At 48.8% G+C, this 14,016-nt stretch overlaps 7 pseudogenes; all 7 read right to left on the reverse strand.

The window, feature by feature from the left end:
- Positions 1-5,728: 5,728 nt before the first annotated feature.
- LOC143999449 (5S ribosomal RNA) lies at positions 5,729-5,847 on the reverse strand (annotated as a pseudogene).
- A 100-nt stretch (positions 5,848-5,947) lies between these two features.
- LOC143998581 (5S ribosomal RNA) lies at positions 5,948-6,066 on the reverse strand (annotated as a pseudogene).
- Positions 6,067-6,382: 316 nt separating this feature from the next.
- LOC143998481 (5S ribosomal RNA) lies at positions 6,383-6,501 on the reverse strand (annotated as a pseudogene).
- Positions 6,502-6,602: 101 nt separating this feature from the next.
- On the reverse strand, positions 6,603-6,721 carry LOC143999090 (5S ribosomal RNA; annotated as a pseudogene).
- A 948-nt stretch (positions 6,722-7,669) lies between these two features.
- On the reverse strand, positions 7,670-7,788 carry LOC143998713 (5S ribosomal RNA; annotated as a pseudogene).
- Positions 7,789-7,948: 160 nt separating this feature from the next.
- LOC143999498 (5S ribosomal RNA) lies at positions 7,949-8,067 on the reverse strand (annotated as a pseudogene).
- A 5,540-nt stretch (positions 8,068-13,607) lies between these two features.
- LOC143999156 (5S ribosomal RNA) lies at positions 13,608-13,726 on the reverse strand (annotated as a pseudogene).
- Between the last annotated feature and the right edge of the window lie 290 nt (positions 13,727-14,016).

Consider the following 14,016-nt stretch of genomic DNA (forward strand, 5'->3'; position numbering starts at 1 on the left):
AGGCCAGCCTGTATTTGTGGGAGGAGTCTGAGGGACTATTTAACCCTCTTCCTCTGTCAGGGCCAGGGTTGGTGTTTTCTAGGGAGAGAGAGACTGGGATACACAGACTTGCTAGTGTATACAGACGGAATAGTGTATACAGAAGACCGGCTAGTTTATACAGAAGCTAATGTGTACAAAAGACAGGCTAGATTATACAGAAGAACATCCTGGATATGCAGAGATGGAGGCGAGGTTATACAGAGGGAGAGGCTGTTTTACACAAAGATGCTAGTGTATGCAGACTTGTATACGGACAGACTAGTGTATACAGAGAGGCTATTTTATACAGAGAGACTAGGGAAAACAGAGAGGCTAGTGTACAGAGACAAGCTGACAGTGAGGCCGGGGTATAATGAGAAGCTAGGTTATACAGTAGACAGGCTAGTTTATATAAAAGACAAAATTGGGTAAACAGAATACAGGCTGGGGTATAATGAGAGGCAAGATTATACAGAGAGGCTAGGGTACACAGAGAGGCTAGTGTATAAAGATGTATACAGAAAGGCGGGGTATACCGAGAGACTAGGTGTATAAAAGACAAGCTAGGGACGGACTAGTGTATACAGAGGATCGGCTAGTTGATACAGAGAGGCTAATGTGTACAAAAGACAGGCTAATGTATACAGATAGGCTAGATTATACAGAAGAACGTCCTGGGTATGCAGAGCGCTCAGCTTCAAGGGATGGCTAACGTGACTTTCTGACAGATCTGACTTTCATCCCCTTGCCCTCTCTGCCCCGGTCATCTGATGGCAGTTTTATGCAATTCCCTGGCCCCCACCTATTCATAATCCTTACCGACCTTTCCTTCCGCTGCTCACAGGAACACACTGGATGACTTGTCTAATTAACCAACTTGTACAAGACACCGCTATCCTCCTGTCTGACACCGGTCCCCCTTGGAGGCTTTACCCCTCACTGTTTGGATGGTCCCTGCCTCCCCCTGGATGTTCCACATATACCCCGACGACATTGTCGGAGGGGCACCACTAGACAGGACACGGGGCTGTCATGCCGGTGGCATCTCCCATTGGAGGAAGGGATGATGGCCACAACCCCTTGGCAGCAGGTTCTTTTATGTACAGACCGCCCTGGCTCATCTTCCCTTCTGGAGTTTTGACCTTAGAGGGGGGAGTTGCACTTTGGGGGGTCTGAGTGATACCTAGTGCACTGTACTGGAAGGGCTTGACATTCCCGCATATGTGTCCCCTCTCCCTGGTTGCGCCCCTTGTCCCCCCCCCTCTGGCCCCCACCTACTCTTTGCCGACATTGTCTTCTGCAGCTTTTGCGGACACCCTGGTTGACTTATTTATTGAGCCTATTGGTACGAGACACTGCTTCCCTCCAGTTTGATTCTGGACCCCCCTGGAGGATTTACCCCTTACTGTTTGGGTGGTCCCAGCCTCCCTCTGGATGCTCTACACAGCCCCCAATGGCGATGCAGGAGAGACACTAATTGGCGGGCCCCAGGACTGCTGCTCGGGTGAAGTCTCCCGTTGGATGGAGGGATGGTGGCCCCAGCCCCTTGCCTGCCGGATTCTCCATGCACCGACCAGGGCTGCTCCTCTTTCATCTTGATGTGGTGACCATGGAGGGGAGGAGTTGAAACTTATGGGGTCCGGGTGGTTGCTGGTGTGAGTGCGCTAAAGGACTTGACATTTCCGCATGTTTGTCCCCTCTCCCTTGCTGCCCCCCCTTCCCTCCCTTACCTCCTTCCCTTCCCTCCCCCCTTCCCTCCCCCTTTCCCTCCCCCTTAGATAGACTTCTTCTTGATTCCACATGACCAACTGCACTTGGTGAGCTCTTCCTCCATCGGCCATATTACTTGGTCCGACCACGCTCCTGTAGCCCTTACCTACACCCTCTCTAGGAACCCCTCACCTAGGTCTCTATTCTGGCACCTTAATGAGAGCCTCCTCCAGATACCGGAAGTTTTAGCAGATGTGACCAGGGAATTGGACCTTTATTTCCAAGAAAACTAAATGCAGGACTGCGACCCGGGGATAATTTGGGAGGCTCACGAGTCAGTACTCCGCAGGGTACTTATCAGGCACGGGGCGCGCATCAAACGAACACGGAAGGAACAGCTTGCTAATCTGTTTTGTGAACTTGCCTCTGTGGAAGCAAAACATAAACATGCCCCCTCACGGACCTTAGAGATTGAATTGGGGACACTCCGTACCCAGATTACTGACCTACTCCATTATAAAGCAAAAGTAGGAGTCAGGGTACAAATGCGGAAAAATCTTAGCCAGGTTGGTAAAGGAGTTGAAATCTGCCTCTTACATACCACAGTTGATAGATGAGAATGGCTAGAGGGCCTCTACCCCAACCCAAATAGCCAAAGTCTTTGAAAAATGTTACTCTGATCTCTACAACCTGCCCGATTCAGGGTCCGGACAGGACAATATAGACAGATATAAAACCGGTTCTGGTCTACCAACCCTCTCATCAGAATCACGGGAGTACTTGGAGGACCCGATCACACTGAAAGAAGTCCAGATAGCCGTGGGACCTCCGAAGGTGGGTAAGGCTCCGGGCCCTGACGGATATACCGCACAATACTATAAGACCTTCCTCCCTATTCTTGGCCCGCGCTTGGTGAATTTATTTAATACTCTGAGCTCGAATGGGGATTTTCCTGAGGATACCCTTAGAGCCCCCATCTCGTTGATACCTAAGGAGGGCAAAGACCCGGGCCTATGTGGGAGCTACAGACCCATTTCCCTCCTAAATTCGGTCCTAAAACTATTCTCTAAAATCCTCGCCACGTGATTGGCACAGCACTTGCAGTCCCTTATACATATTGACCAGTTAGGTTTTATTCCCACCAGGGAAGATTGGGGACAACACCATTAAGGTGCTTACCCTGGTCCATAAAGCAAAGTCATCTGGGACCCCTTGTCTTTTCGTGAGTACTGATACCGAGAAGGCTTTTGATCGGGTCAAATGGACATTCATGTTCTCGGTCCTTCGCCATATAGGTCTGAGTGAACGGATGCTGGCATGGATAAGTAAGATATACTCACGCCCTTCAGCTCAACTCAAAGCGAATGGGGTGCTCTCATCTCCCCTTGACATCGGGAATGGGACCAGACAGGGTTTCCCCCCTGTCGCCCCTATTATTCGCACTGTCATTGGAACCCTTTCTCTCCACAATTCGACAAAACTCAGACATAACGGGACTCCTAATGGGTACTATTGAGTGCAAGATATCTGCCTACATGGATGACATGCTGTTCTCGCTGACGAATCCCAGAGTTTCCCTACCAAATCTCCTTCGGGAATTCCAAATATACGGGATACTTCTTGAAATCAGAGGCCATGGGGGTCGCAGTCCCCCCGCAAATGTTACTAGACTTGCAGTCCAATTTTCGATTTAAATGGACCCATACAGCCCTTAAGTACTTAGGTACTTACATTCCGCGCGTACGTTTATGTTGAACTTCCCCCCACCCCTTGTCACTAAGATCTGCAGTTTGCTTCACGGGTGGCATTCTGGCCTCCATTCCTGGTTCAGGAGATGAAATCTCATTAAAATGAACATACTCCCTAAATTTACCTATCTTTTCCAAGCTCTCCCGATCCAGATTCCAGTCCCGTTTTTTAAGCAAGCTCAATCTCTGCTCACTCAATTTAACTGGGCCCACAAAAATCCCAGACTTAAGTGGTCACAGCTGACATTGTCTAAACAACAGGGAGGGTTGGTTCTCCCTGACTTGCGATGCTACTACCTGGCCTCCCATCTGGGACGTGTATTGTACTGGAATGGAAACAAACTTTCTAAGCTCTGGGTGCAAGTAGGACAATCTCACTCCCGAATTCCGCTAAGAAGCGCCATGTGGTGCTATAAGGATTTACCCACAGAATTGACGTCACATCCCACTATAGGGGCTTCATTGAAAGTCAGTCACCTGATCGCTACCCAAAACACACTCACGTCTTTGACTTCGCCCCTATTCCCTATACGTGGCCATCCGAACTTTGAACCGGGGACCCAATTAGAAATTCCAATCTAGACCATGCGTCTAAATTCGTCATTGATGGAAAATGGCCTTCTTTCTCATCCTGACAGGGCTTTTCCAACTGCCTTTTTGGAGAGCGGCGCAACAACATCATTTTCTCCATTCCATCCCCAATACTAAAACTTTCGCCTGCCCTCAGACGGAGTTTGAGACTCTATGCAGGAGCGAAGGCCCTTTGGTCCACATTCTCTCTCAAACAGATCACCCACACTTAACCTGTTGGTCCAACTGGGAAAAGGACCTTAATTGCTCGTTTTCCCCAGCACAGAGACAACGCATTATCACTTTGGCTCTCAAAACCTCGCTGTGCACGAAGATACAGGAGACAAATTTTAAACTTCTCACCAGTTGATATTTGACACCATCAAAGCTGCATAAATGTTTCCCCTCTTCCTCGAACATATGCTGGAGGTGTGGAGAAGAAGAGGGCACGTTGCTCCACATTTTTTGGTCCTGCCCCAGCTTGGTGGACTTCTGGACAGAGATCCGATGCATAACACAAATATTCACAGACTTCTCTATCCCGGAAGAGGCTGCATTCTTTCTCTTGTACCATTCACAGATTCCCATTAAGAAGTACAAAAAATCAATTTTACGGCATGTGATAAATGCGGCGAAATCCTGCATCCCTCTCTATTGGAAAAAATGTCCCCCCCCCCTTTCATTACTCACTGGCTTAGGAAAATAGAGGACATTAAAAAAAATGGAGGACTTGATCCTCACATCACAAGGTAAACAAGAATTTTTTAAACAAACCTGGGACATCTGGAATACCTTTATATTCTCGCTGGAAGGATGTCGCCTGCTATCGCCTTAGTGCTCTGAGCTTTCCTTGACTGGCCCCTTGGACAGTGGCTGCCATCGTGTCTCGTCCCCTCTTCTCCTTTCCTGATCTTTCACCCCTTCTCTTTTCTGCCTTCCTCCCCTATCTCTCACCCCCTCCACCCCCTCTCTCTTTTGGAAAAAGTGGAAAATTGGGAATGACGGCCCCACACCCCCCTCTGGATGGATTATGCCGGAGGGACCTGGGGTTTGTGTGACCCTGGATCTTGGTACAGTACTTTATCCGTGCCTTGAATCATTATGATTGATGGAAGGCAGACTCACATTTGCGAATATACCTCTATCAAGTATTGTTCAGCTGCTTTTTGCTCTGTATTTCTCTGTTGCATTATGTACTCGGGGGACCGTCTTCCCCTGTTTGGAGAAAAAATTATATTTGAAAAAAAAAAAGAAGCCTACGACACCTGGTATTCCCAGGCGGTCTCCCATCCAGGCATTAACCAGGCCCGACCCTGCTTAGCCTCCAAGATCAGATGAGATGGAACAGATTCAGGGTTATGTGGCCGTAGCCAATATCTTCAGGTACTCTCAACTCTCTTGACAAACGCCAAGATGGTCACTTAGGAAACAAGCAGAAAAAAATAGGTCAACGGCAACAACATACAAAGAAGCCTACGGCATCTGGAAATCCCAGGCGGTCTCTCATCCAGGGATTAAACTGGTCCCAACCCTGCTTAGCCTCTGAGATCAGATGAGATTGGGCTCTTTCAGGGTGATGTGGCCGTAGGAGATTTCTTCAGGCACTCTCAACCCTCTTGACTAACGCCAAGATGGTCACCTTGGGAAACAAATAAAAAAAACAAGTCAACATAAGAAGAAGTCTACAGCACCTAGTATTCCCAGGTGATCTCCCATCCAGGTATTAACAAGGCCCAACCCTGTTTAGTCTCTGAGATCAGACGAGATCTGGTGCTTTCCGGGTTATGTGGCCATAGGCAAGCTCTTCAGGCACTCTCAACCCTCTTGACAAACACCAAGATGGTCACCTTGGTAAACAAACAAAACAAAAACAAGTCAACGCCAACAACATAAAAAGAAGCCTACAGCACCTAGTATTCCCAGGTTGTCTCCAATCCAGGTACTAGCAAGGCCCAACCCTGTTTAGCCTCTGAGATCAGAGGAGATCGGGCGCTTTCAGGGTTATGTGCCCATAGGCAATCTCTTTGGGCACTCTCAACCCTCTTGACAAATGCCAAGATAGTCACCTTGAGATACAAGCAAAAAAGACAGGTCAATGTCAACAACATAAAAATAATACGGCACCTGGTATTCCAATGCCATCTCCCATACAGGTATTAACTAGGCCCAACCCTTCTTAGCCTCAGAGATGAGAAGAGATAGGGCTCTTTCAGGGTGATGCTGCTGTAAGCAATCTCTTTGGGCACTCTTAACCCTCTTGACAAATGCCAAGATGGTCACCTTGGGAAACAAGCGGGAAAAAAAAACGAATCAACGCCAACAACATAAAAAGAAGCCTACAATAACTGGTATTCCCAGGTGGTCTCCCATCCAGGTACTAACCAGGCCTGACTCTTCTTAGCCTCCAAGATCAGACAAGATTGGGTGCTTTCAGAGTGATGTGGCCATAGGCAATCTCTTCAGGCACTCTCAACCCTCTTGACAAACACCAAGATGGTGACCTTGGGAAACAAGCTAAAAAAAAATCAGGTCAACGCCAACAACATAAAAAGAAGCCTACGACACCTGGTATTCCCAGGCGGTCTCCCATCCAGGTACTAACAAGGCCCGACTCTTTTTAGCCTCCAACATCAAACGAGATCGGGTGCTTTGAGGGTGATGTGCCCATAGGCAATCCCTTCCGGCACTTTCAACCCTCTTGACAAACGCCAAGATGGTCACCTTGGGCAACAAGCAAAAAAAATAAGTCAATGCCAACAACTTAAAAAAAAAAGCCTATGGCATTGAGAAATCCCAGGCGGTCTCCCATCCAAGTACTAACCAGGTCCCAACCCTGCTCAGCCTCTGAGATCAAATGAGATTGGGCTCTTTCAGGGTGAGGCAGCCATAGTAGATTTTTTCAGGCACGCTCAACCCTCTTGACAAACGCCAAGATGGTCACCTTGGGGAGCAAACAAAAAATCAAGTCAACGCCAACAACATAAAAAGAAGCCTACAGCACCTAATATTCCCAGGCGGTCTCCCATCCAGGTATTAACAAGGTGCGACCCTTTCTAGCCTCTGAGATCAGAGGAGATTGGGTGCTTTCAGGGTGATGTGCCCATAGGCAATCTCTTTAGGCACTCTCATCCCTCTTGAAAAATGCCAAGATAGTCACCCTGGGAAACAAGCGGAAAAAACAGGTCAACGCCAACAACAGGAAAGAGAATACGGCACCTGGTATTCCAAGTACTAACTAGGCCCAACCCTTCTTAGCCTCCGAGATCAGAAGAGATAGGGTGCTTTCAGGGTGATGCTGCTGTAAGCGATCTCTTTAGGCACTCTCAACCCTCTTGACAAATGCCAAGATGATCACTTTGGGAAACAAGCGAAAAAAAACATGTCAACACCAACATAAAAAGAAGCCTGTGGCATCTGGAAAACCCAGGCGGTCTCCCATCCAGGTACAAACCAGGCCCAACCCTGCTTAGCCTCTGAGACCAGACAAGATTGGGCGCTTTCAGGGTGTTGTGCCCGTAGGCAATTTCTTTGTGCACTCTCAACCCTCTTGACAAATGGCAAGATGGTCACCTTGGGAAAAAAGGGAAAAAAAACAGGTCAACGCCGACAACATAATGAGAAGCCTGCGGCACCTGGTATTCCGAGGCTATCTCCCATCCAGGTACTAACCAGGCCCATCGCTGCTTAGCCTCCAAGATCAGATGAGATTGGGCTCTCTCAGGGTGATTTGGCCGTAGGCACTCTCTTTGGGCACTCTGAAGCCTCTTGACAAAGGCCAAGATGCTCACCTTGGGAAATAAGCTAAAAAAAACAGGTCAAAGCCAAAAACATAAAAAGATGCCTACGGCATCCGGTATTCCAAGGCGATCTCCCCATCAAGACACTAACCAGGCCAGATCCTTCTATGGCACCTGGTCTTCCCAGGCAGTCTCCCATCCAGGTACTAACCAGGCCTGACACTGCTTAGCCTCTGAAATCAGGCGAGATCGGGTGCTTTCAGGGTGATGTGGCCGTAAGCGTTCTCTTCCAGACACGCCCAACCCTCTGTGTCCCGTGATGTATTCTCAAGAAAAGGATTTTACAGGTAAGCTGTATATAAAAATCCTATTTTCTTGATCATACATCACGGGACACAGGAGCTTCATTACATAGTGGGATGAGCCAAAGGAATGCTCAGATTGAGGGGAGGGAGACACAGATCATAATATATAGACCGCCAAGGACCGGAGGACCTAAACTGCAGCCTGCAGTACACTGCGCCCAAAGGCGATATCCTCTTGCCCTCTGACATCCACCTGATAGAATCTGGTGAATGTGTGGACTGATGACCAAGTTGCAGCCTTACAGATCTGAGCCAGGGAGGCCTGGTGATGCACTGCCCAAGAAGCACTTACAGCCCTAGTTGAGTGCGCTTTCACTTGAAAAGGAGGGATCTTCCCTTTAACACTATAGGCCTGAGAAATAATCTGTCTAATCCACTTTGAGAGAGTGGATTTTGATGCCGCCTGACCTTTCCTAGGGCCTTCCGGCAAAATAAATAAGCAATCAGTTTTCCTTATCTGAGCAGTTGCCTGAAGATAGATACTGATTGCCCTTACCACATCCAAAGTGTGCAATGATTCTTCTTCTGCGGACTGTGGGTCCGGAAAAAAGGATGGTAGGCTTACATCTTGATTTAAATGGAATTCTGAAACCACCTTAGGCAGAAAGGACCTGTTGGGACGCATTACCACCAGGTCCTTATAAATAATTAGATACGGTTCTTTACTGGAGAGAGCTGCTAGTTCTGACACTCTTCTAGCCGTGGATATGGCTACCAAGAAAACCAATTTTTTAGTCAAAAGAACTAACGAAGCCTGATGCAAAGGTTCAAAAGGTTGCCCCTGCAAAGCTGAGAGAACCAAATTCAGATCCCATGGGCATACCGGAGGTTGGACTGGCGGCCTTATCCGCATAGCCCCCTGGATGAAAGCCCGCACCAGGGAATGCGATGCAAGTGGTTTCTGAAAAAATACTGACAAGGCCGAAATATGCACCTTGATAGTGCTTACGGCCAAATTCATTTCTAGGCCTGACTGGAGGAAGGCCAAGATCCTGCTAATGACATACTTTCTAGGATGACATTCCCTGAGTTCACAACAGGAAACATATGCCCTCCAGATTTTGTAGTAAATAAGCCTGGAGGCCGGCTTTCTGGCATTGACCAGAGTAGAAAGGACTGGCCCCGAAAGCCCACGGTCTCTCAGAATGTGGGTTTCAGCAGCCAAACCGTCAAATTCAGACTGTGTAAAGCAGGATGGTAAATTGGACCCTGTGAGAGCAGATCTGGCCGGAGAGGGAGGATCCACGGCCTGCCTACTGCCAACTTCATGATCTCTGCGTACCACGGTCGCCTGGGCCAAGCCGGGGCTACCAAAAGAAGCGACTTTGTTTCCCTCTAGACTCTTCCCAGGAACCGCGACAGAAGCGGGCACGGGGGGAAGGCATAAATCAAATTGTACTGATCCCAGGGAACTGTCAGAGCATCCGACCCCTGAGCGAGTGTATCTCTTGTCCTTGACACGAATTTGTCCAGTTTTCTGTTGAACCTGGACGCAAACAGATCTACGTCTGGAGTACCCCACCTGCGACATATTTTCCAAAACACGACGGGGTGCAGAGCCCATTCTCCTGGGCACAACTGCTGGCGGCACAGAAAATCTGCCTGCCAATTTTCCACTCCTGGAATGAAGACTGCAGAAAGGCATGGAACATGCCTTTCTGCCCAGACAAGTATGTGATTCACCTCTTTTTGCGCAACCAGACTCCTGGTACCGCCCTGGTGATTGATATAGACCACTGCTGTGGCATTGTCGGACTGAACCTGAACAGGGAGACCCCGTAGTCTGAAAGACCAGTTTATGAGAGCCATATAAACTGCCCGGATCTCCAAGACATTTATGGGCAATAGCTTCTCGATCGCAGACCATTTCCACTGCGAGCACATCTCCTCCAACACTGCTCCCAGCCTGTCAGGCTGCCATTTGTCATAATAATCTTCCATGGAAGAGGAAGAAAAGTTTTGCCTTTCAGCAAATTCTCGGTTTGTAACGAGACTCTTAGACTCGTTAGACGAGACTCTTGCGTGTCCCTGGGGATAGACGCATAGGAAGATCCAAGGACTGGGGCTTCCTGTTCCAAGCCGCAAGGATGCATCTTTGCAGAGGCCTTGAGTGGAACTGGGCGAATGGAACGGCCTCGAAGGAGGCGACCATTTTCCCTAACAGTCTCATGCACAACAGAATGGGGGAAGATCTTCTGCCCAGAATTAGGCGCACCAGATCCCCAATGGCCAAGGCTTTTGGCCTTGGTAGAAACACCTTGCCCTGAGCAGTGTCGATAACAATACCCAGGTATTCCAACCTGGTAGCAGGCTGTAGGGGTGACTTTTCTAGGTTTATAATCCAACCTAGGCGTTCCAGGTGTTCTAGCATTCTGGTCACACTGTGGTTAAGGAGCGCTACTGTTTTCTCTATGAGAAGCAAATCCTCTAGATAAGCCATGACGGCTATACCCTGAGCTCTTAGGTTAGCCAAGAGAGGGTCCAGAATCTTTGTGAAGACTCGAGGGGCCGTAGCTAGACCGAACGGCAAGGCCACAAATTGAAAATGGCGCCGCTCTACCACGAACCTTAGATACTTTTGGTGTGCGGGAAAAATTGGCACATGGAGATATGCATCCTTGATGTCTATTGATGCCATAAACTCTCCCCCTTGCAGGGAGGAGACCACAGTGCGAATTGACTGTATTCGGAAGGACCGGATGCGTAAAAAACGGTTCAGATCCTTCAGATCCAGGATAGGTCTGACACTTCCATTTGGCTTTGGAACGGTGAAGAGATTCGAGTAAAACCCTGAACCCTGTTCTTTTGGGTCCACTTCTACTATCACCCCCTGGGATAGTAAGTGATCTAAGGCCAGAAACTTCAGCTTGTAGCCCAGAGATACCGAAGAGACCACCCACTCGTCCCGGATCTCTTCCCGCCAGGCTTCTGCAAACTGCAGGAGCCTTCCCCCCACTTGGCCGAGCGGGGCCGCCCCTTCACAATGAATCTTTCGGGCTCTGCTTGGCAGGCTTTCGCCCCCAGGATTTCTTCTGCCCCTGGGCCCGGCCTTGAGCCTTTCCTGTAGAGGGGGGTTGAGAAGGCCGTCGCCACTGCTTAGAGCTTGATGCTCCGGGAGAGAGAGAACGCCTAAATGATGGACGTTTGCTCCTTTTGACTGGAAGGAGAGTAGATTTACCCCCTGAAATTTTTTGGACGAATTTGTCTAATTCTTCTCCGAACAAACGTTCCCCTTTAAACGGGAAGCCAATCAAATGCTTCTTGCATGATAGCTCAGCTGCCCAATTCTTTAGCCATAGGGCCCTTCGCATGTGTACCAACAGGAGAGACAAACAAGATGCTTGTTGGACAGAATCCAAAATCGCATCAATCATGAAACACAGAATTTGAGGTATTTCTGCATAATTCTCCACTTCCTCACTGGGAAGGAGGCCAAGCATCTGCTTAACCTGTTCCTTGAGGAACTGACACAACCCCACAGCTGCGACTGTAGGTTGCACTACAGTGCCAGTCATGGAAAAGGAGGCTTTTAATAATGTTTCCAGCTTCTTACCAGTTGGATCTTTAAATACCTGAGCATTATCCAAAGGACAGGTCAGGTTTCTATTCACGCAGGAAACAGCCGCATCGACAGATGGGACCCCCCATTTCTTGGTGAAACTTTCCTCCAGAGGATAAAGCATAGAAAACCTTTTAGGAGGAGCAAACAGTTTATTGGGATGTCCCCAATCCTCATACAACAATTTATCCATTAAGGGATGAATTGGAAAGGAAAAGGCAGGTTGATTTTCCTGACTCCCAGGGAAGAAACAGAGGACGTAGCGATCTCACCAGCAGGCATCCTGAATGTGGTACGCACCAATTCAGTATAATACTGCACCTGTTTTCTGAGCGCCTGGGAGGAGGGGACTCTCTCCTCTTCCTCTGATTCATCCGACTGCTCAAGATCCCTGTCCCAAGATAGGGATCTCTCCTCATTGTCAGAAGTGTCATCTGAAAGAGGAATCTCAGCAGAGGGAGGGGATCTACCCCTTTTCCTGCTATCTTTCAGGGAAGCTGAAATAAAATTCATGATTCTCCCTTCAAAACCCTCCAATGTAGCCCTAAGGGAGTCCTCAGTGACGTATACCGGGGCTGAAAAATTAGGAGAGGCTGCAAATCCTGACAGGGGCACTGACTCATCCTGTGAGGCTGACTCCAGTCTTGCAGGGGGGGGGGGTGGTAACCTACAGGCATTTTTAGAACCCCTAGACCTAAGCGTTGACTTACCAGTGCCCTTGTTATCTCCCCCTGAGACCCTCTTACGAGGAGACATAGTCCTAAGCTACAAAGCAGAGGTACTAGTACAAAGTGCAATCACTGTTGTACTTAAAGTCTCACAATAAATATATATGCTTAAACTGCACAACCTGATGCTGAGTAGGTGTCTTAGGTTTGCCTGGATCCAATCCCTTGGGATGCTTACTGCCCACAGCTCCTGTGTCTCCACTTACAGCCCCCTGACGCTCTGGGCTGTAAAACTGCCGCCTGGCGCCTGCGCAGTACAGCGCCGTGCACACCGAACGACGCGGCTCGCAAACACATTCCTCCATTAGCACGGGAGCATGCTCGGCGCGCGTGCACGAGGACCGCCGGTATCCAGGGGGGAAGGGAATTGCCATCGGAGCTGCCTGGGACCCCCAGACTACGTGGGACCCCTGTATTACCTTCATTGTGGCAGAGATTGCAGTGGAGACATGAGTCATCTGGGAGAACCAGGCTTCACTGAGCGTGTGTATCTGAAAGGCATGTAAATATGCATCAGGCTGCTCTTACTCCCCCTAGTGGTGGAAACCAGGTAAGACATACAACTACTCAATGAAGAAATCCATAATATAATTTATACAGGATTAACTTCCCTTACCTGTCCTCGCCGCAGGAATTGCTGAAAACAGACAGATTCCAGCCTTCACCCATCACGGCGGGCAGAGTTGTGCCAACCTTCAGGTTTTTTTTGGGGTTCCTTCTCAGAAGAACCTCCTACCTGGACCTTATAAAAGACTCTGCCGGAAACTTTCGTGCCACTATGTAAATAGTACAGTAAGTCTGGTTTTCCCAGAGCCCAGTCTTCCAATAGGAGAGGACTTACAGGCAAAACCTCGTTTCTTCAGATGACGAGGCCCGGATACCATATCATCTTGGGAGTCAAAATATCGGCCCCAGATATGGATCCGGTTAGTTGTAGCCCTTAGGCCCCCGCAGGGACCTGCACAGAACTTTGTTCATAGCACATGTTTTACGTGACCAACCACCATAGACACTGGCGAAGAAAAAAATGAGGTGCCTCCCATATGGGAGGGGTTATATAGGGAAGGAATTCTCCTTAATTGGGGGTTAACCAGTGTCCAATCACCAGAGGTGCCTATATAACCCACTATGTAATGATCCTGTGTCCCGTGATGTATGATCAGGAAATAAGCATATGGCACCTGGTATTCCCAGTCGGTCTTCCATCCAGTTACTAATCAGGCCCGACAATGCTTAGCCTCCGAGATCAGACAAGATCGGGCACTTTCAAGGTGATGGGGCCATAGGCGATCTCTTTGGGCACTCTCAACCATCTTGACAAACGCCAACATGGTCATCTTGGGAAACAAGCGAAAAAAACCAAGTCATTGCCAACATTGGAGACTAAGCAGGGTTGGGCAATCAGTTTCCTTGCCTGAAATAGGCATCTCAGAACTGCCATCTGGCTGCTTCCCGGGTTTCCAACTCCTTCAACTAATCCCAGGAGACAATACTTCGCCTCCATCCTGGTGGAGGTTCCAAACACCCGATCAATGGTTCCTGTCACCTCTGTCCAGTAGCAGATCAACTTTGGGCATC

Source organism: Lithobates pipiens, unplaced genomic scaffold, assembly GCF_037356315.1.
Source record: "Lithobates pipiens isolate NorthernLeopardFrog02 unplaced genomic scaffold, aLitPip1_a1.2 Scaffold_19, whole genome shotgun sequence".
Lineage (NCBI taxonomy): Eukaryota > Metazoa > Chordata > Amphibia > Anura > Ranidae > Lithobates > Lithobates pipiens.